At 35.2% G+C, this 22,335-nt stretch overlaps 1 protein-coding gene across 4 annotated transcripts in view; it reads left to right on the top strand.

Annotated features, from left to right (window-relative positions):
• Window positions 1-22,335, top strand: part of grid1a (glutamate receptor, ionotropic, delta 1a) — a 223,726-nt gene that overhangs the window by 113,665 nt on the left and 87,726 nt on the right. The window lies entirely within an intron of this gene.

The following is a 22,335-nucleotide window of genomic DNA, read 5'->3' as shown; positions in this document are numbered from 1 at the left end:
GATCCTGCTAAAGAGAGAGAGATCAAGATGGCAATAGATGGGAGTCCCATCATGGGTATTTAAACTGAAGAGGCATCTTGGAGGACAGCTGATTTGATCTTAGGAGCTGCTATGAGTGTTTGGGCCATGTAAGGCCAGAACCCTTTTCTGGTAAATATCTTCATATTTCCACTTGTCCATATGCTCTTATAATCACATTCACGCTTGGCACATTCCTCAGCAAGTTAAAAATATGGTCCTTCGCTAATCTGAGGTCCAGATCTTCTAGACTAATAAACCTGATGACATGAGTGTTTGAGTGAGTTTGAGGCAGTGAACTGTGAATCTCTGATTTTTGTTCCTGAAAGTTTCATATCAGTGCCGTTACAGGCCCGTGGTGCATTAAATATGCTATTTATGGATTATGGCTGTCAAAGGATGGTCATGATCCAAAAGATTCTCAGGTGGAACGGCGCCATCCTGTTTTACATGCTGCCATTGTGTCTAAAGCAGGTGTTCTAACACTGTAGTATCCTTGAACTGATGCTTTCTGGGTTACTGGAGTTACTGCTATTGGAAAGTAACTGAGTAGAAGTAATGGCATTATGTTTTTCAGTAACAAGCTCCTTCTTCCATTGGTGTAGCATGCCACTATGTACACTATATCTTAGTTTTTAATGTTGCATTGTTGTGCACAGAGCTGATAGCTGAGCAGGCTAAGGCAATATCAAACATGCCTTGCAATACTATTGCTTGCCTTCATTTTTATATTTTTAAAAGGTTGAATTATTCTAATGAATCTATTCATTCAGATAGCTCATGTAGACAAACAGTTTAATCATGTAGGTCACCAAAGCATTTTTGATTCTGTTAAAAGTACGTGTAATGTTTTATTTATTTCTGTCCCTATATATTTAAATGTTCTTACACTTTCACATTAGTCATGATCGTTAATTCATTAAAAACTCTCCCACTTTAAATATTTTTGATATTATGTACACTGTTGTTTAAAAGCTTGGGTTCAGTACATTTATTTAATCAATTAATAAATGTATACTTTTTTTCACCAAAAGTGCATTACATTTATCAAAAGTGACAGTTAAGATATTTATAATGTTTCTAAAGAGCTCTATTTTAAATAACTGCTGTTCGTATGAACTTTCTATTCATCAAAGAATTCTGAAAAAAAAAAAGAAAAAAAAAATGGCAGTTTCCACAAAATTATTAATCAGCACAACTGTTTTCAATATTGATAGTAGTAAGAAATGTTTTGTGAGCTGCACATCAGCATACTTGGATGATTTCAGAAGGATTTATTTTTACAAATTTGTAGCTTGAACTTGAACTTCTTTGAAATTGCAGCCAGTGTTACTTTCAAAAAGTAATTAATTACTATTACTAATTACATCATTAATATTCAGTTAATATTCAATAATTCAGTTCCATTAAACATATTTTATTAGCCTTCATGACACCTATATCAGGCTGTTGCCTAAAAAGATGGTTTAATGATGTTTTTAATACCTTTGGCTGCTTTAGCCTTACCCTGGAGTTGGTTCACCCTCCGTCTATGATCTTGTTTTAGCTTCATACAGATCACATAATCAGAGAATATTAATTTTCGATTTGAATTCCTTAAAAAGTAGACACAGGATTTCTATAGACATACTGTATTTCTCATGTCTCTGTGTCAAATATTTGCTGAGTTTGTGACGTAGAAAGTTGCTCACGGAGACCTACGGCAGAAAGTGCACACTGTTTTTTTTTTTTGTTTAGTTTTTTTGCAAAAGCTCAATGTTTTGTTGTTATTGTCAGTGTACACAAATAAAATTAGGCCTTTTTAGATTCAATTGATTTTAGTCTTATCTGTATCTGAGTATTTAAGGTTTCTCTGTGAATCAGAAAAAACTGAAAGTGAACACGCTGGTGCACAGAGGGTTAAAGATGCTGCATTCAATTTTATCTTTAGACAGTAAATTTAAATTTCTAATTCAGTATTGAATTTAGAACTCTAGAAATGATTTACTATATGTAACGCAAGTACTTTATAAGTAACTGTAATTAAATTACCTAAAAAAGGGCCGTAATACCTTTACTTTTTCAGTCGATAAGTAATTTAATTCCAGTAACGCATTACATCCAACACTGATTGCAGCTTGCCATACTAAAATCTGCCCATAATTTAAAATATCTATTGGTGTGCAGTCTCTTTGTGCATGCAAGGATATGAATTTCCAATGCATCTGCTTGTCTGAAAGCCTCCAAAAATAGCCGAACAATTATGCAAAGATGGCATATAAAGCCTTGATTTTCCTTATTTTATGCTTTACTATGCCATTTTTTTGTGTTTTACTATCTAATTTTAAAGCCATAATATTGATGTCCATTAGAACCACTTAATAAGATTGGACCGGAATGTGAGGACGTCTTCATTTAATCTTTATACCAGAACTGAACTTACTGGTTCATAAACTGGAGTTATGGGGCATGAAGTCGAGACATCCAGTTAAGACTGAGTAGATGAAGGGCACAAATAATGGTCATAACCATGACCTTTCCATCCTCTACGCATGCTGTCACTTCTGCCCTGATCTGCCATGCTGAGAGTATAAAGGCTCTTCATTACTGATCATAAATGAGCACATGTTCAGGAAATGATTTTATGCACCCAGTCTTACAGCTCATTTCTATGTTTCTGATGCAAATTATCTTTCATTAAGCCTCACTTAGAATATTTGTAAAGTCAGTAAACATTGAATTAATAATGTGATTCTAAAAACCGTCCTTGAGTGAGAACCACAAGCATAGAACATAGTTTTTTCTCTCTCAAAATTGAAAAACAAATAATAAAACAATTCTGTAGATAGTCACTCTGTTAATAACATGTTGTACTGAGATTTTTTTTTCCACAAATTCAGTGTTTCTAATTCACATTTATAGGATGTTCTTTAACTATGGGCACTTTAGAACAAGAAAAAAAAAATACATTCTTTTCACACTCCCTAGTTTATTTAATTTGTGAAATAACAATACACCCAAAACAGCGCCATTTTCAAAACATATATTGTATAAATTATTTATATATATGGAAATTAAATGTTTGGAACAAATGTATCCTTTTCCTTGTGAAGGCTAATTTCATAGCTAGCATTTTATCAATGCCAAATACTCACCAGTAATATATTATTTTCTTCTTCTTCTTCTTCTTCTTTTTCTTTTTTTTTCTTCTTCTTCATCTTTTCTGTTAAATCTTACATTTTCTAATTTTAATTGACACTTTTTTCTAAATCTTTTTTTTTTTTTTTTGCTTTGGTATGGTATGTATGTAGTACGAAACTTAGTGGAAAAATTATTTCACAAGAGCTACAGAGAGCAGAGCAGATGGCCCTTTATGCTATTAAATCACTCTCACTGTACTTTGGTGTCAAAGATAGGTGCTCAGCTTCAAGTAGAACGAACAAACAAACACGTGCGTGTATTTGCATCGCTTTGATCGATCTCACCTTTTCACGCATGGTCGAGCCACGATTGGTCGATTATGTACAATACCTGCATGCAATTGGTCAAACTACTTTGGATCTTTTAGGCAATATAAAAATCATGGCCAGGACGTGTCCCGTAATCATGACATTTTTGGTAAGTGTAATGAATGACACTGAATTGAAGGTTGTTGAGTGGTAGCTAAAACCGGCTCACCTATTTTGAAATGATTTAGATTTTAATGTGTTAGCAAATGTGGTTGAGTTGTTTACTTTGTAATTGGTTCATCCATTTCCACAGTTTGTCCCCATTCAGGCTTATTTGATGAACATTATAGACAAAAAACCTTCAGACCCTGGTATTCATCTAACTTGAGCTTTTGGAATACTTGAGTTTTTGGAAGACTGATGTGGTCATCTGCTTTCTCTGGCATGCTCAAGGACACGTTTCCCACGAGCTCGTTAATCATTCCCCAATTAAGACTGGGGTGCGGGTTAGGGGGGGGATTGTTGTTATGACAAAACTCTCAGGTGACTGGAGCGTCGGAGCATGTGTCCGTTCAGACTGCGCCTCATTCTCCCTGACACCTGTCTGGGCTTAGCCAGTGATTGATTTGGACAGTGTTATTCTCTGGGAGTAATTGCAGTTCAGCTTTTGGTTTCAGTGACTCGTGCATTGCCATTGGGGATCGCAGGGGCTGCTTATGCATTCCCCTCCGTTACATGTTATTTGGTGTAATTTCATTTCGTCCTTCCCTTCCTCCCTTCCTGCATGTGATCTCCCCCACTAGTCTTTTATGCAAAGGCTGACCGCATCCATTCAGTGGCGTAAATTGCCAACTGTTTTCTGAAGTGCCATGAACAAGCGTACTTGGAAGCTCCAGTTTGATTCTGTTTCTTGGCTCTTGATAATTTATCACACTGAGATGCATTAAGCTTGACCAAAAAGAAAGAAAGAAAAAAAGATGGGAAGAGCAGACACCTTATGGTGTCTACAAACATTTGTCTTCATCCGCTGTGTTTAGGAACGATGGTATCTTGCTGAGTTGAGCTGTTTTGTACAGAGAGCTTACTGTGTGACCACAGGATGAGTTTAAACGGAAGCATGATTTGGAGAGAATCGTTTGGACTGCCTGTGGCTGTGTAGTTTTACTCTTTCATGCAGATGGATTATTTTAGATGTGCTGACTAGGGCAGATTGTTGTTTTCACAAAGAAAGAAAAGCTTTTGGCTAATATTCAAATCCTATTCAAAGGTTTTGCTTGTTTTGAAAGCAGTGAACTGACTGTAGGCATCGACCTTGTACAGAGCATTTCTTTCTTGTAATCTTGTCTATCGTCTTCAAGGAGATGCTGGTTTCAGCTAAAGACCCTCCAGTGATGAGGCAGACATGCTTCGCCATTAGTGTGTCATTGTCTGATGCCTGCCTAGTTACTAGTCATTTAGCAGAAGCTTTTATCCCTTGTGATGTGTAAGACACAGATGTAATTACAGGAACAGGAGCCAAGTCATGTTATGTGTCTTGCTGAAGGGTGTCTGAGGTGACAGAGCAGAAAGGATGAATCATCTCAACTATATTCAAACAAGCGGCTCATATCTTTAATCATTAGTTAGGGTAAGGGTTAGGGTCAGTCCACCAATATTTGTTAAGTTTTGTTGTTTCAGCACAGACGCAATAGCACAAAGCTGGTCGCAGGGCCTACTCAAATATGCGTTTCCCCCAGTGAGCCTTCTCGCAAAGGCACTGTGCATAGTCCGGGAGGATGAGGAGCAAGTCTTACTAGTGGCACCGTATTAGCTCACTTGGACCTGGTTCCCTGAGCTAGTGCTCCTCGCAACAGCCCCTCCTTGGCTAATTCCACTAATGAAGGATCTAGTGATTCAGCAAAGGGGCATGTCCAGACCTTTGGAAACTCCCAGGTAATCCTGAGGCCCCAGTCCAGCTACGTGCCCAAGGTTCACACTACACACTTCAGAAACCAAGTGGTGAACCTGCAAGCACTGCCCCTGGAAGATGCAAACCCAGACCTGGCTTTGCTCTGTCGCATCCAAGCATTAACCCTCTATGGTCTAAGGGGGATTTGGGGGCCTGGAGATGTTTTGACATGCCCTGACTTTTGTGCTTTTTTCAGTTGCTCATAAACATATACATGGTCAAAGTCTGAAAACACTGTTTTCAGTACAAACTAGGCTACAATAATATGTAAATAGCATGTATGTACATGATTTTGTTTCTGAGAAAACCATGTTTATGCATGGTTACTGAAAAACTACAAATTTGAAGTCACTGAAATAAGGTCATAAAACATATTTGTTCACAAGACTGTCAAACATGGACCTTGTAGCCTAGAATGTTTGCTTCAACATTATGTGAAAAACATCTTGCTTACTCACTCAAAGAAAACAATAGATTGATTAAAATGTACACGATTCAACTTGGTTGATTCAACCTGTTAGATTTTTTTTTTTTTCAGTTGAGTTCAGTATGGTCAAGTGCAATTCTAGTGTTGATTCATTTCAGCTGAGTTTCAAATAAGTTAAATTCAGTTCAGACTAGTTTGGTTCGGTTCTGTTGCAGTTTAGTTTGATTCACCTGAACATGTTGTTTTAAATGAAAATGCCATAGTTTTTCCATATTCCACTATGTTCTTTCCTCAAATTAGACGAGTTGATACGTACCTCTCCTGTCTTAGTGCACGCTCTGAGGCGGGCTTGGTACGTATCAACTTGTATAAGTTGAAAGAAGAACATAGTGGAATATGGAAAAACGTTGGTGTTTTCCTTTTAAGCAGCCTTACAATTCCAGTGAATGATCCAAATATTTTATGGAAATGAGTCTTCTTCTTCTTCTTCTTCTTATTTTTTATAAAATTATGTTACATTTATGCATTTGGCAGACATATTTTTCCAAGTGAGTGCATTCACAGAAAACCAAAAAGAGAATGATTCTGTAACTGAGGTGTTGCCAGCTTCATGCGCTGAAATATCAGCTACAGGAACACTAAGAAAAGGGTTCAGAAATGTTTATGTTTAAGCTAAATGCTGGTCATAAACTGATGCAAGCTCACCAGTATCATCTCCACTGATTGTTACAATCATTAACTATCTTTCTTTTTTTCTGAAATGCCTCTCTGGAGCAGTGTGTGGGCGAAGAGACAGAGGCATTGACTCGGGGGTTTTTCATGACGGATCCTGTCTGAGTCTGTGACCTATAGGGCATACCCATCTCTTTAATGAAACAGACTGGGCTCTGAGCGTGGCCTGAATCAGCATCAGCTCTGCTTCTAATTTTAGATGCTGGCCACCGAGTCAAAGGTACCACTTTAGGAACACTGGTAAGTGCAACAGCAGAGTAAAGAGACACCTGTCAGGAGGCCTGAAGCAGGTTCTCTCTCTCTTTCTTTTATTTGTCTCTCATATATTCATAAAGACAAAGAAGAAAAAAAAAATCACATACACAATAAGCATCACGTTAAATGAAATTTTAGAGGAAGCTTACTAGAAATAAATAAATAAACAAGATACACTAATTAGGGAATTTTCTTTTTCATACTCATTACTGAATAGTTTGAATAGTTGTGAAATCTGAGGCAAGTAGCTGTAAATCTAGACTCTGGGCATTCTAGTTGTAGTGTTTTCTCTCATTATCTCATTTCCTTATACCCTTGTATTTATTTTTAATGTAATGTTTTGTTATAATGAATAAAATATCATGTTAATTTGACTTTTGGTCTTAGAATGCTCCTGTTACAGGATGATTGGCACTGTTCTTTTTAATGTAAATTTAAATGCAGCCTGTTTTTGTTTTTGACAATATCGTCATAATGAGTGATGAGCGTGCATCCAAGAGATATTTTAGTAATGCATTAATGTCCCCAGCGCATCTGTCGAGGGAAACAGATGAGCTAATTATGATCATCAGGTCTCCACTATTTAATAAGCAGTGCCTAAGTGCTGCTTACCACCACGTAAATGGTCAAATATCTCTCTCTTTTTTTTCTTTTTTTTTTTGCAATAATAAAAGTGCCTGACGCAGATCTGTGGGAGGTTTTCTAAAATTAAACTCCCCTAGGTGCTATATGACACATGGGCCTTTTAAAATATTCTCATTAATGCAAATAAGAATCATCAACATACACATGCTTGAATATTCATAATTCGGATCAAAAATGAGGAATTCTGATCATATTAGGTTGCAGATCTAATGAATTTGATTATTTTTGTTAGTGTCATTACAGTACATTAATAATAGCCAGAGGGTTCTTCCAGACCTTCAAAAAAACAAAACAAATATTTATATATATATATATATATATATATATATATATATATATATATATATATATATGTGTGTGTGTGTGTGTGTGTGTGTGTATATATATATATATATATATATATATATATATATATACATATACTTATACATATACATATACATATACATATACTTATACATATATATATATACTTATACCTTAATAAATATCTCAATTACCCTTGCTTAAAATTGTTTTTTGTAATTTATGAAATATCTTAGGTTGTCTCCTTACACTGCATATATTTTTCAGGATGACTATATGACAACAGCTCATTGTACCACTGTTATCAAAGTAATAATCTGATAAATGCTGTGTAATTCTAGTTTTTGTACTTAAATACAAGGGTCATTATGGCTGAAAATGTGCCCAGTATTGTTGGATTTTTAGTAAAGTTGTCCATATCGTAACTGCAACCTGAAAAACAGATGCATTAGTAGGTACTGCTAATGTAAAAAATGTATCATAATCATTTTGCAAATGAGTGCGCAAACAGTCTTACACTAAAAAGCATATTACCCAGATGCTATGTTCTGTAGCTTTAAGCCTCATTGCCCTCTAAGGAGAACAGACATGCTAAAACGCAGGGAGAAAGATTCATTAGACTCAAATGTGGGTACCTGCCGTTAGCCAAGCAAAGTCAAGCCAATGCTCACATTCTGCCAGACTTTAAATGTGGCCCACATGCTTCTGTGAGCAAACATTAAGCCCTGGTACTAATGGGCATAAGCCCAGCCACCACTATTACAAAGTCCATTAAGGCCTTGGTGGGTGGAAATAAATAAACTCATCACAACTTATAAATGTTTTATAAGTTACACTGAGGGGTACACTATAGACAGAGAGTTCTATCTACAGGAAATGAAATTAAACTCTTCATATCAGCTGTGGATTATGGAGTAATTATGGTTCTAGAGTCTCTTTTTAGGAAATGAAAAGACCATGTTTAGACCTGGATTGCATGAATCATCCAGCCTGGGGTCTCACACTACTCATTTGAAATTTTAATTATTTAGCTTTAACTAAAAGAAGAAGAAGAAGAAAAAGGAGTATGATTTGCTGCTATTGCTTAGCATATGTCAGTACAACAAAATAAATCGTTCATGGTCTGCCAGGTTTTTAGGAGAACATGTTTCAGTATGCTCTGATGATAGAAAATAATCCCTTTTTGGCAAGAACAATGGATATTAGTCACAGCATTAATTTAATGTCTAGCGTAGATCCAACCTTCTGTCATGTTTAGTTATTCAGCTTGAAGCCTACAGCCTTTGCTTTGTACATATGCTATTTATGTGTTTGATTGAATGTGTTTGCAAATTAAAAACATGATTTAATAAGTAAATCAAACTATATGTATATATAACATGATTTAATAAGTAAATCAAACTATATATATATATTCATATATTCAATTATTATTATTATTATTATTATTTATTTTTTTATTTTTTTAATTAGTGACATCCAGTAAAAATGAGTAAAGTGTCCGTTGAGGCAACGTTGAGTCTTCTTTTAATGTGAGTGTACATGATTTCAAGCTTTTTCTTTTTAATATATTGTGTCGTTTATCTTTAATATATTTACAATTTATTTAGGATTTTTCTTCCATTTTTAGAAGCTCTATTGGATGCAAATGAAGGTGTCAAAATGCCTTGCATTTTATGAGGGGAAAACTGTTGGTCTGATGTGCAGAGAGACATACCTCAGCAGGGAGCCGTTTCTTGAACTCTGCCTAATAATCAGCCAATCAAGCAGACATGATCATGTTTTTCCCAAATCTGCAGGATAAGGCTTGTCTGCCAAGAGAACTTTTTGACAGGAACTGAAAACAACATTTAAAAGTCTTTCAAATGGCAGCGCGATGATACACGGTGATAATATATTGATCAAAGACAATACAATTATGAAACAAGATTAAGTGAAAATCTTTTTGTTTTTTTAAATTTGCCTAACAAGATTAAAAACAGAGAGACAAAAGAAAAGAAAGAAAAAAAATATACAGAGTCTTGCTTACGCACAGAACAGAAATAGCACATTATGTTCCTTAGTTTTGGGCTCTGACTGAAAACTCAAAATGAATAATTTCAAGCTCAGCCTCCTGCTAGCTCCAGGCCTAAATGTCAGATGGTGTGTTTGTCCAGCAGAGTGAGGTTGTTTTGGGGGGGATTTGAAGCCCATAACGTCAACTGGAATCAGTCTTATGCAATACTTATATTTGAGATAAAGAAAAGGTGGGGAACTTGTGTGTCCTGAACTTATTTCCTTAACCCTAAACAACCAAAACCCAAACTCAAAATCTGTGATTTTGTTTGCTTTCTGGTAAGAATATCACTGAAAAAAAGAAATGCATGAGAAATTAATTAAGGCATGTTTTCATCTAGATTGAAATTAATTTATTTCACTCCATTGGCAGATTTTTAAAAAAATCTTTCCTGCATAAGCCTTAATTAGTTTAGTGAGGGCTATGCCACTGAGGTAATATACAGTATATCACTTTTTAAAAAAAATTGTTTTTTTTCAAAAATGGTGGTTATGAGGCAAAAGAGCCAGATGTTTTCTGTCTGATTGTTCTGCAAATTAAGTTGATGTTTTTTAGCTGTATAAAAGAGCTGTATATCCAGAAATTTAGACGCATCTATCATATATATATATATATATATATATATATATATATATATATATTTATATATATGTATATATATATATATATATATATATATATATGTGTGTGTGTGTGTGTGTGTGTGTGTGTGTGTGTGTGTGTGTGTGTGTGTGTGTGTGTGTGTGTGTGTGCGTGTGTGTGTGTACATATTTGTGACTCATTCTGTCTTTTAACAAATCTTTACCTGAAGACCCTAAAATGTGTTCTTAATTTATGTTCCTATCAAACATTACACCAGGGGCAAAGCCAGAAATGTTTATGTGGGTGGTTTCCAATATATAAATCCATCACCCGCAGGTAGTCTGGTTTCATTTGTAGATGGTTGGGATTCATTGTGTAGACTTAGGTTCAATTGGGATATCCAATATTTACTGACTTATTGATATTTGTTGCACCCGTACCATCGCCATCTTATTTAGTCTGTGGTAAGCCAAACAGTACATTAGGTGCATCATTTCAGTATATCTTTCCAGGACTCTTTCTCGTAAAAGTGACTGTCACTGTCAGCACCAAATATAGGAATTTCTAACATCAGAAATGGGACTTTTTGTCCCCTCAGGGTGGTTTCTGTGACTTCTGCAGATGATGTGATGCTGTATATTGGTATGCGTTGAACTCCATTACATGACTCACTTGATATCCCACACTCTATCAGCGCTAAGCTGTCTGTTTGCGCTCTGGTGTCATGATGTGAGGTGAAAGTAGATAGATTACAATGTGACATTGTTTATTTATCCTTTTAAAGCACTGGCAGGCCTCCTGATTTATCTTGGGAGTTGGCTGTAGAGCTTGGCAGATGTTCATTATAGTGGGTTAAATTACGCAAGTCCAAGTAAATGATCTAGCAGGAATGAATCAGTGATTATGGAAGATTATTTGCTGCTAACTGCAGATGCTATTTTTGTAGTAAACAAACCTCAGAGAAATCTCTGAAACATCCACCATTTCATATCATCTGTGGTGCCTTTTTAAAACAGCCTTCTGTCTTGCAAAAGGGTCTCGCTGGTGACTTGATGAGAAACATGCCTCTATTGTAGCTTTTGATGCATTATGTCAGACTGGTCTTAAATTACATCATGAAATTCATTACTTGTTTCTGTTTCATGTTACAAATGTAATTTTCAGTGAGAATTTAAAATAGTTTTAAAAATAAATGTGTAATATAGTGCACATCTACTTTTATGGATAACTTTCTCTGCTTTTGTTTTAAGGAAAAATAATAGCATATTGGATTGGAGTGATATATGAGGGTGAGTAAACTATTTCAGAATTCTGTAGGACTGGTTTCAGTGTCCTGTCACTTTAAAACAGGTGCAACAATGATTTAAAGGGAGGCAAATTGTCCATCAAACACTCTCAGTGACATTTCATAAAACTCATTCGACTATAGACTGGATCCTTTGAAAGTTAATGTCAGACTAAAGATGAGAGAGAGAAGATACACCTGATGAGAAGAGGAGCAGAAGAAAGAAAGAGTGACACCTGTGCTCTGTTTTCAATATTCCATGCATTTAAAAGAGAGTAAGAATCATCTCAAGATATCGAGAGTGAACGTCATCTCTTCAGCCTTCAGACAAAGATGTCACATGAATTCCTACTGGAGTCATATTCAGGGCACTTTGTTGAACATTTGGCTCTGAAGACACTACAGCTTGAAATTTTGGTAACCATCTGCTGTGTCATTTTTAACCCTCTCTCTTTCTCTCCTTTATGGTCATGTTTTATATCACCGAATTTTATATCTGATGCTTTATTTAAAATTCAGATTTCTACTTTCCATATGATGATTTTTTTAAGTCAAGTCCAGTCACCTTTATTTATATAGCATTTTTAACCATATAGATTGTAACAAAGCAACCGGACAGCATTAAATAGGAAAATAGTGTAAGGCAAAAAGGCAGTTCATCATTTAATTCAATTATGTCATCATCCAGCTCAGTTCAGTTTAAATAGTATGTGTGCAATCAAGTCAACGAAAACGCTGGTAATTAAGTGTCCCCAACTAAACAAGCCAGAGGCGACAGCTTAGCAAACACAATTTCAATGACAGCACCTTTTCTGTAATCCATGCCGTCTGTGTGTAAGTGAGCAGTGTTTGTGTGTGTCCAAACTGAAGTCCCCCGAGATGCCATTTATTGATGGTTCTTGTAATGTCACAGTCTTCAGACATTGATTACAAAGATGACAGTGCTTATCTGTTCTCCAGTGCTACTGTTTACTAAAGCCTTTAGTGACTTTAAATCAAACACAACTGAATTTCTTTTCATTCTTTTCTTCAATCCCTCTACAGTCTGACAGAGACATATTTATTGATCATTCAAAACTTTTTTCTATACCTTTCATCCACAGGCATCTTTTCTGTTTGATTCTGCATTATTTCTGTGTTCATTATTTCTTCTTTGAGGTCTGTTTGTTTTTTTCTTCTCACTTTCTCTTTTCTCTTATTGTCTTTTGACTTTCTTAAGTAAGTCTCATAGAATCAGCATTGTGATGATGAAATATCAGTGTTTTAAGCAGAAATACACCTATGAATCTTTCTATTCTTATTTTTATCATCTACAACATGGTATGATAAAAAAAAAAAAAAAAAATGTCATTGGCATTGCAATAAATCCAGTTAGGTTTTGTCCCCAAACGTCTTTTCAAGAACGTTACTCTCTAGGGGTGTGTGTAGGACGCCAAATGACCAGTCACCCACACTCTAAAGCAGAAAGTGTGTGCTAGCTCCTTCACCACAGTTACCGCTGAGAGAACAGAAGCCAACCGTGGGAAGTCTCTGATCAGCTGAGCTTTGAAAATCTTCAGCTTGAAGAAGATCCTAAAATTAACAACAGTAGTCACGTTTACAGAAACTTACAGGGTGCTCCAATAACAGCAACTTTTTTCAAGTGTAATGGCTTTTTAGACAAAAGAAGTTGTCAAGTGTGCTTAAATTATACTTGTTTTTAGCAACACTTGTCGAAAATGTCAGAAACAGCAAGTGGCAAATGGACAAACAAAAATTATATTTAAAATATGCATAAAAAATATTTATATCATAATATTTATGTCCATATGGTTTTCAGGTTAAAATTTATATATGAATTTATTTATATATATATATATATATATATATATATATATATATATATATATATATATATATATATATATATATATATATATATATATATATGTATATGCAACCTGCTATTATAGAATATGTACTGTACATACAACCTGAAGCTTATACATGTAATATGTAATTATAACTTATGTAAACTGTATATATATATATATATATATATAGATAGATAGATAGATAGATAGATAGATAGATAGATAGATAGATAGATAGATAGATAGATAGATAGATAGATAGATAGATATAGACTGCATGACTATGATTTAGACTACACACCTGCATAGAAGAGACATTCTTGAAAAAATCTTCATTAAATTCATTTCACACTATGAAAGTACTCAGAGCTGTCATCATTTGTGAAATTTTTTGAGTAGGCAGGTTGCTTTTCTCTTCTCAACAACTGCCATTCACAACTCTGTTACTGTATAACATCCTTATTTCTGTTCATTTAATTAAAAAAAAAAGCTGCAGCTTTCAAAACACTTCTAGGCTATGTAATCATTGTAGTTGTCAAAAATAATACAGAAAATAGTGAATGTTCTTTTAAAAATGGAAAGAAAGACAGTGATTTATGATTCGAGAGAGGGTACATACCCTCATCTTAAAAATAGATTAAAAGTCAACAGAGTGGGTTTATCACACAAGCCCACTGATTGCAGACTGTAACTGCAGATAGAATTTTTAAATACCTGGATGATGAATCACGTGATTAAAGTAGTAATTAAAGGATTTTGGAATCTGCCCATTTTTTATTTATTTTTTTATTTAGGTGTGGATTGATTTCCTATTACAGCTTTAACTGATGCTGGGGTCTCCTCCAAACCCCTACCATTTATAGGATTGGTCTGTCACGGCTGCTGCAACCAGAGGAGCAATTAACAACCCAGCTGTGCTAGACTAACTATGCTAATTAGCACAATAATTGGCCACAGTGTGGGATTTATTTATAAAAATAGACAACCTCAGCAGACCAGGGCTTCAGCCCCGACAAAACGTTTTTTTTAACGTTTTTTAAACAGAAACGGTGATGCGTTGAACACACTGTTCTGATGACGCAAGAGTTGCAACTATGGCAGCTGAGAAGGCCATTCTTTGTGTTCTTTGTGAAGAATTTTCAGGGCCATCTATTTAGCCTCACATTCTGACTTTATTTGTAGTTCATATGGTTTTAATACCGTGTATTTTCTTTCTCATTTTCAGGAAAAGCACTTAATTACCATTGTTCATTTCTATACCAAATGTCATACACTTGCAATGAAGCTAAAAATAAAACAACTACATTATTATGTTGATATCCTATATTTTTACAATAAAACTTACGACAAACATGTCTTCTAAATATCCTCAGTTGTTGCGTATACCGAGCTGCAACAAACACATTTGTACATTATTTTCCTTGAAGCCATTGTGCGAGTTCACTTTAATACCGCGTGCTTTATATACATGTTGCTGCTGATTGGACTGCAGTTCTGACACCCCCACCAAACAAGAGAAAACACATCTCAAACCCCGTTGCACACTGGTGCACGCCGTTTCCAGGAAACATGACGTTCAACACGGAAACCGTAGCAAAACGTTGTGCACCGTTTTGATCTTGAACATGCCCCAGGCTTCACCATTCACTGTTGCTATATATATATATATATATATATATATATATATATATATATATATATATATATATACAGGTCCTTCTCAAAAAATTAGCATATTGTGAAAAAGTTCATTATTTTCCATGATGTAATGATAAAAATGTAACTTTCATATGTTTTAGTTTCATTGCACACCAACTGAAATATTTCAGGTCTTTTATTGTTTTAATGATGATTTTGGCATACAGCTCATGAAAACCCAAAATCTCAAACAATTTGCATATTTATTTCATCCGACCAATAAAAGAAAAGTGTTTTTAATACAAAAAAAGTCAACCTTCAAATAATTATGTTCAGTTATGCACTCAATACTTGGTCGGGAATCCTCCTGCAGAAATGACTGCTTCAATGCGGCGTGGCATGGAGGCAATCAGCCTGTGGCACTGCTGAGGTGTTATGGAGGCCCAGGATGCTTCGATAGCGACCTTAAGCTCATCCAGAGTGTTGGGTCTTGCGTCTCTCAACTTTCTCCTCACAATATCCCACAGATTCTCTATGGGGTTCAGGTCAGGAGAGTTGACAGGCCAATTGAGCACAGTAATACAGTACCATGGTCAGTAAACCATTTACCAGTGGTTTTGGCACTGTGAGCAGGTGCCAGGTCGTGCTGAAAAAATAAATCTTCATCTCCATAAAGCTTTTCAGCAGATGGAAGCATGAAGTGCTCCAAAATCTCCTGATAGCTAGCTGCATTGACCCTGCCCTTGATAAAAAACAGTGGACCAACACCAGCAGCTGACATGGCACCATGGCACAAATGTTTAGAGTTAATTAGTTGATTCAGATGATTAGGTTAATAGCTCGTTTAGAGAACCTTTTCATGATATGCTAATTTTTTGAGATAGGAATTTTTTTTTTTTTTTTTTTTTTTTTTTTTTTTTTATACATCTTGCTTCACTGAGGAATACATCACATATGGAGGTGGAACAGGTTGTGAATGTTATGTTGACTTTAAGAGTAGATCATCTGACTTGATGGAGAAACATCATCAAAGTTGTATGTTGAATGTCCTAGGATTGGATCGGTTGGGTACCACACAATGTTGGTGATCTACTTAAGGTCATTTCACATAATGCCCTTATTAAGAAGAAATCGTGCAGCTAGTTTAAGTAGCAATATTTCTTTGGCCAAACTGCCATAAGAATTAGAACCTAAAAAATATCTGATGCATTACATTCTGAATTTCCATAAAACCATAATGGCTGTGGGGTGGTTTTTCCTTGTAATTTGCAGTCAGAACATTCTGCAGTTTTCACAAGGACAGCCAATGTTGTTTAGCCACCTATGAAACGCTGTTGTACTTACCTCTTCTGGAACACACTAGCTTTTCTACCATCATTGATTTCTAGATAGCAGAACTCAAGTGGAAGAGATTAGGCTGCTGTTCTGTTATTTCCACTGTAAGGTGTATTGTGACATTTCATGGGAGTTCTTGTGGATTAAGAATCTCACTTAAGTGTCTCCTCCAATATTTCAGGTTCTTCCCACAACAGTACTTTGAGATCTGAAGTACTGAAGCATTTTTTTTAGGATTTTCTCTTTAAAAAGTCTACCTCTTACAAAAAATAAAAAGTATAAAAAAAATAAAATGTAAAAAATAAACTTTTAAACTATAATTAGTTTGAAAGAGAACATTTTTCATTGTCAGAAGCTCAATTTTGGCTGTACTGCATTTCTGTTTACTGGAAAAGAAAAGAGACCGGCAAGGTAAAATGTCAATAACTCATTTTTAATGTAAAATTTCTGAGACAAAAGCCTCATGTTTTCAAGGCTGATTCCTACGGTGTTGTAATTCAGAACACCAAACCTGAAATAGCTTTTCTGCGCATAATTGCAGGTGCTGCACATTACGTATTAATGAAGGACACAGGACAGGGAGGGACTGTATGAATAACTCACTCTGACAAAGTCAGGAAGGACTTAGTGCTGAGCCGTCTGCTTGACAGAGGCTCTCTTTTCATCCTGTATCGCCCTGTTGCCAGTGTGTTTTATTATGAAGAGGGGATGAAGGAGAAGAAGAGTGGTGGAAAAATGTGTGGGGTGTGGACGATGGAGAATAATGCAGTGAATTAGCTCCTCCTTTCTCTCTCTATCCTCCTCACATGCACCTTCTTTTCATCCTTACCTTTAGAAAAAAAAAAGTTTTGATTTCATTGTTCCATGGAACTAAATGGGACTTTTAAAAAAAATCATGATGAGCTATGTTTGACGCTTTTTATGATTACAACAAAATAGTGTCAGTTCCCCCAGCACTTCCTATTCCTGACCTTAAGTCTTTTTTTTTTAAATTCCAAATGACACCATCCATGACTCATATAAAGTAATGCTTTACATCAGTAGTATATCTTCTGGAAAGTAGGCATATCTCTTGCAAACAACTAGATGTGTGCAAGAAGCCAGAAGTTTTGTTTGTTTTGTTGTGATTACTTCATGTTTGTTTTTACATATGATGCAGGGAAAGAGATTACATTTCTCAAAGGAACATGTTTAAATTAATTATTAGTGGTTTGAATGCCACTTATTCATGTTGGAATATGCATGCTTCCATGCTATATGTGACCCTGGATCACAAAACCAGACATAAGGGTCAAATTTTGAGAAAATATATTTAAGTTGTCCAAATTAAGTTCTTAGCAATGCATATTACTTATCAAAAATTAACTTTGATATATTTACAGTAGGAAATGTATAAAAACAAAAGATCAATGATCACTGAACATGATTTTTACTTAATATCCTAATGATTTATTGCATAAAAGAAAAATCAATAATTTTGACTTATACAATGTATTGTTGTCTATTACAAAAATACCCATGCTTGTGACAGGTTTTGTGGTCCAGGATTACATATAGTTCTCAAATCTGATTAGCAGAGTGTTCAATGAGCACTGGGAATTTTCACTCCTTGTATTGCTCCATTTATCTGTATTTGCATGCTCCTGACAACTGTTAAAAATGTGGAAAAACTGGCTCTGAACGTTACACTGTTAGTGTAAGTAGATGACAGTGAGTGACTGCTTTAACCATTCAGTAACTGAACCAGTCAACCCTTTTAAAAACCCTGAGAAGTAAGTCGTTCAAAACTTGGTGTCCTTCAGGAACAAACAAATGCTTGTTTATAAGGGAGTGACTGAATCATTTATTCAGCAAATTTGTTCAAAACATTGATTTATTCAGGAACAAATGATAAATGACACTTGATGAACATCACTGATCATCAAAACTGATTTGTTCAAAAAAGTAATAATTCAGGATGGAAACAAATAATCAGTGCAGCAGTGGCTCTGGTTTTGCTACACTAACCATGGTATAAAACTTGCTATATTTTAGTAAAATTGTGGCTATAAATGGTAATAAAAATAAAAAAACTGTTTATTCCACTTTTACTATAGTAAAACCATGGTTAATTTTATTAAGAGTGTTTATCAGGCAAATATTAATTGTAAACTGTAAATTCAACAGGTATGAAATAAAATAAGAAAGTTAAGGCATACACTTTCATCATCCAGAAAATGGAACCAATAAGTTCTAGGTACAGAAAAAAATAAATACTGAATTGAGCGAATCTTTCCAAGGAATTGTTTTACAGTAAAGTAGGTAAAATTACACTTGTATACCACCCGGTAATCTTTTTTTATAGTTATTGTTAGTGTGTCAGTGAAGGAACATATAGAAACATGGAAATGGAAATGATAGCTGATTAACAATGGAGTAGAAGCACCTAACCCTGATTTTAAGCCTAAAACAGATATTTCCTTAAAAGTTATATCTCAATTCTGATTGGTTGATTGGAAAGTTGTTCCAGGATCAACAAGGATGTTGATCAAGGAACATGTTGTACTTGGTGAAATCATACCGCAGATGGTATGTTTTGGGATGTTTTTATGTACATCTGCCATGTTTAAAACACTACATCCTTTGGAAAGTACCTGATATCAGACACAGCAGAAAAACAAAAAACTGGCCCTATGCGAAATCTGCACATTTGTGGCTATATGTGTATATTTCAAGACAAAAATCAACAGCAACGACAACAACAACTGCTAATTATAGGGTTCTTCATCATGCACAGATGGACTATCGTTTTTCTTCTGATAGTACAAGGCACGGGATGCCTTTGATGATGCCAATTCCAACAGGATTATGGGATTTTGTAAGGGTTGATGTTTGTGGTCTGGTAATCTTTTAAGCTGATTCAGTGGACATACCACCTTACACACATACAGTTCATACACCCACACATTCTGAATATACACACTGTTATTCTTTATTCTGAATTCAGTCTTGAAGCCATGGCTGTAATCACAGACTAATGGACTGGGCATAAAGTCCACAGTTTCCTTATCAAACCACGAACAGCACCCTGTTGGGTGGAAGCCTGTCCACAACACCTTGAGCCTCTCTTTCTCTGCTCACAAAAACCAATGAAAACATCTGTCCATTAATGTGAAATCAACCTGGCGGCATGACTTATTAAATTTCTGGTAACAGAATGACCTGTCAACCGTCTCTATTGCCGTATCGTTAATGTTACGACATTGGGGGCTTTTCAAATCAATGACACAGAGACTCTGGAGGTGTGCTGTGAGATGTGGATTAATTAATTTTGTGTGCTAATGCCTGATTGTGAATCATCCCTGCATTCTCATCTGAGCTCTCCTCGAGATAATTTTTAAAATCCTGTTTGGTGATAAAGGTCTCTAATCTGCATGAAAAATACATTTTTAAATGCATTATATCAACGTTGCAGAGACACACATTATTCAAATCCCCAAATCAGGGATTACAAAGAATAGTGCCAATCACCCTGTACTTAAACTGTGCCTCCATAATTGAGTATTAGTCCATAATATGCCATAATCTGCGTACAAAGCTATGTGTGGATTTAGAGAGAGAGAGAGAGAGAGCAAGGGAGGCTGTGGCTGAGTTATTATTACATTAAATCTAATCTAATTCTACTCACACTGTAGTGATGCATGTTTGTGTTGTTCCATCTCGCTTCTCTGATTGGCTGAGAAGCATCTGTTGAATGTTGATAGAAAACCTGCATTAAAGAGATAGTTCACCCAAAAATGAGTCTTCTGTTTTCATTTACTCAGCCTCATGTTGAATCAAACCTTAAGGTTTTCTCTTTTTTCTGTGGGATACAAATGACTTTCACTGTATGAATAAAAACATTCTTCTTTCTTCACCTTTTGTTTTGATGTCCCTCACCAGAAAGAAAGTCATACAGTTTTGGAACAAGATTAGTATGAGTAAATCATGACAGACATGTCATTTCTAGGTGAACTATTCCTTTTATTCTTTTGTGGTTGTCTTCCCCAAGATGCGTAAGAATGTATAGATGTAGCATTCATGGACCACTGAAGAGCGCCTGCCAGTGTGAATTTCTACATCAGATGGTTTAATGGCCATTCTCATATGACTCATAGGTTTCCTGTGGCGTGTTTTGCTGTGCCCTGCAGCTTGTGGACATTTCTCTTGCTCTGAATTTGATGATGTTGTCTGGTCGATTGATAGAGTTGTGACATTTTCGCAGTTGTCTATCAGCTGTATCTTGACAACATTACATAGAAGGCTGAAGAATCTTATTTCTTTCTTATTCTTTCTACCCCTATCAGTCTTATCTATTTTTGGGGGGAATTTATCTAAGGACAAATTCCTTAGATAAATTTATCTAGTCCTGTGATGTGAATCAGCTGGTGTGTTTATCTGTCAGACTTTTTAACACCTATATTCCTCAATAGCACTATTATACACACAGACATTTTAAAGATAAAAAATTTCACTATTTGCATAGTTGTGGAGCGATAAGAAGCTCATCAGAAACCTTGCCAAGTCATGAACAGACACATTTATCTGTAAGATCTGAGTAAGATATTACTTTTCTAAGCACTATTATGTGTTTTTATGTCAGATTTGATGAATGTTGAGTAACTGAAACAGATTTTTTCCCCCTTTGTAATTGCACTCACAGCTGTAATGAACAGAAGCCAAGGATATGTGGATGTATATATATATATATATATATAGTCTTAAAGGGATAGTTCACTTCCAAAAAGGTTTTCTTTCATCATTTACTCACTCTTATGTCATTCCAAACCTGTATAATTTTCTTTCATTTTTTATCTGATGAACATAAAAGAATATAATGTGAGCAACCAAGCAATTGCTAGAGCCAGTGATTTTTTTTTGTATTTTTTCCCTACTATGGACATCACTGGCTACTGTCAACCGTTTGGTTACCCGCAATCTTCAAAATATCTTGTTTTGTGACGACAGAAGAAAGAAACTCATACAGGTTTGGAACAACTTGAAGTTGAGTAAGTAACTTCTCACTTCTAACTCTGGCTAGGTAAATTAAAAAAAAAAAATCAGTTGAACTATCCATTTAAAATAAATAAAGAACATTTAAAACATTTCACTACCATTGGAAATGGATGGAACTCTGTACAGTCTAAGATATTTGTTGGTGATTTACAGTTATCGTATTGTTTGTAACAGAACATAAATTCAATTGATTTTCATAACTTGTATCTTGTTTATGCTGTTGTAAACCACAAATAGCTGCTGTTTGTTGGAGCTTTTCAGTTGTTTGTCTCTAAAGGCTTATTTTTTAACATAAAGGATGTTTGGGTGAAACTTAATATTGAAAAACAGGATTTTGGAATGTGTTCAGCAGCCAATATGTAAAGCCTATTAGGGGACTGTTAGTTTTTTAGGATATGTTGTATTCAATTAAGACTGATCCATTAAGCGGGGTAACATTTAAAGTGCGTTTGTTCAGATGTTTTGCTGAGTATTTTCTGCAAAATTATTTGCTCAGCTTCTTAGAAAAAAGTCATTAGTTTCTTTGCTTAAAACATCTTAAAAAATCTGAATCCAGGCTTTGCTGAAATGAACCTAACACACAGTCTCTCTGGGGACATGAGGACAAACAGTTATTGTATGAAAGTTACAGAAATGACTAGGTTTGGTTTTTTAACTTAGAAATAATTTCTCCTCTATTAGCCACTCTTCACACAGTGGGCTTAGTGCATTTTGAATGCTGTTTTGGTTTTATTAATTATTGATTTTCCAGCTTCTGCAGTTGTAAAACTTTTTGTGCTGTCACTGATGAAAT

The sequence above is a fragment of the Carassius gibelio genome, chromosome B17 (genome assembly GCF_023724105.1).
Source record: "Carassius gibelio isolate Cgi1373 ecotype wild population from Czech Republic chromosome B17, carGib1.2-hapl.c, whole genome shotgun sequence".
NCBI lineage: Eukaryota > Metazoa > Chordata > Actinopteri > Cypriniformes > Cyprinidae > Carassius > Carassius gibelio.
Note: the sequence above shows the minus strand (reverse complement) of the source record. Positions and strands in the feature narration are given on the sequence as shown.